Source organism: Triticum aestivum, chromosome 4A, assembly GCF_018294505.1.
Source record: "Triticum aestivum cultivar Chinese Spring chromosome 4A, IWGSC CS RefSeq v2.1, whole genome shotgun sequence".
Lineage (NCBI taxonomy): Eukaryota > Viridiplantae > Streptophyta > Magnoliopsida > Poales > Poaceae > Triticum > Triticum aestivum.
The window spans coordinates 164,106,587-164,108,325 of record NC_057803.1 but is presented as its reverse complement, the minus strand read 5'-3'; the positions used below and the strand labels follow the sequence as shown (position 1 = coordinate 164,108,325).

General features: G+C 44.5%; 1 long non-coding RNA gene across 1 annotated transcript; it reads right to left on the bottom strand.

The window, feature by feature from the left end:
• Positions 1-519: 519 nt before the first annotated feature.
• LOC123081902 (uncharacterized) lies at positions 520-1,342 on the bottom strand. The gene is made up of 2 exons (XR_006438835.1): positions 1,096-1,342; positions 520-879 (listed from the first exon to the last, which is right to left on the bottom strand). It is a non-coding gene; the product is annotated as an uncharacterized lncRNA (long non-coding RNA).
• Positions 1,343-1,739: the final 397 nt, after the last annotated feature.

Sequence of the window (1,739 nt, the reverse complement as noted above, 5' to 3'; positions counted from 1 at the left end):
CTGAAACAAGATGCACAACATGTTGTGAACTTTCTAGAGATGCATACACAAATTCGAGATACACCGTCACATGCGCAAGTACAAAATAGTTTTGTGGAGCATATTTGAATCCACATTGGAAAACATTGAATTTTAGATTTGAATTATGCACTTTGAATAAATTTTATGTTTACATTTATTATTATGTGTATTCGTGTCGACGAATGATCGATCGACATGCATCTAAGGTCTGCAATGGAGGGTGTGCAACTGCACGGGCTGTCATATAGGGGTGGTCGTTTCTTGTCCGCGGACATGTTCGTGGAGGTGGGTGGGTGGGTGGGTGTGTGGGTGGTGGTGTGGGGGGGGGGGGGGGGGGTCAGAGAATTGCCCAGTCCAGTTGGAAATGCTTTAACATGATACACAAACCAGATGAAAAGTCATTAAAGTTAATGAGATCTGAAGCAGAGTAACAACAACCCCATTGTACATATATTAGTCAAAGCAAAACTAAATTATTAGTGGTACCACCGAAGCACAAAAGGACAACTGGCAAATATATAGAGTAATAACGGATGAACTAGTAACGTCTATTGCTTATTCCTACTGAGACAGAACTAAATACACTGTCCGCGGTGATAGCATTGAGCATACATACTGGTAAACATGATGCTAAGATTGAAAAAACAAAGAACGTGAGATTATGTTTCTAGTTGGACCACGGTACACAATAATAGCAGTGACAACGGTGTTTCAGTTTTGATCCCGTACACTTGTATCCCTTGACAGTTGGTTTTGTGCCCGCATATTCCAGTTTCGAGTTCATCCAGCACTCTGCCTTGCAGACGAAACCAAAGCATAATGCACTATCATTGTATTCTTCCCAGCAATAGTCGTCGTCTGCGCAAGCAAATTCGCACACACACACATTAGTAACCCACATTACGCACGCATCATGTTTAACCACAGTTGATAAGAAGGACAGGGATTTAACAGAGGGGAAGAAGAAAATCACGTCAAATACTCAAATTCCACCATGCGCCTCTACTTTGTGATCAAATAAACACACCGTAATAATACTGTATAGTCAGATAAACGGAGATCCGGAACACGAACCTGCTGCGGAAGCAAAATTACCAAGTAACACGATTAGCAAGAGGATGCACGTGGTTGCCTGTCTTCTATCCATATCTAACACTCCAGGAGTGTACTGAATGTGGAATGTCAAAACGGAGATTTTTTTTTTTTGCCCGGAACTCACAGTATTGTCACCCTGGATCTCAACACCAGAAACCTATGCGTTTAAATAGAAGGGAGGGCATAGCTGCTGATGAGAGGTGAAAGAGAGAAGAATGCGCGGATCGTCACAGCTCTCGGGGTTATCCGAATAACAGGATCGTGTTAACTGCTCTGGTAGTTAGTTGGGTTGACTGGTGGCGGTTAAAGGTGCTCTCACTTCCACCACAAACTCGTAGACCTGAGCCGCTTGTCAGCAACTTCTCGCCGGACCAGCCGCGCCCGCCTCCTTCGCTCGCCCCTCTCTGGTCTCCACTCCAACGTCCCTTCCCGTTTCCTCAGTCCTCACGCTTGCATCCTCTCCGCTCGCATGGGTCCTAGTGCCCGTTCAAAGCCCCGGTCGCCTCCCAATTGGCGGAGCCCAAAAGTTTGATCGGGGCCGAGTGCTGTTAAAACTAGGGAAGCGATTACAGTATATTTATAAAACACACATAATTGAATTAATAAAATGTAAATGAAATTTC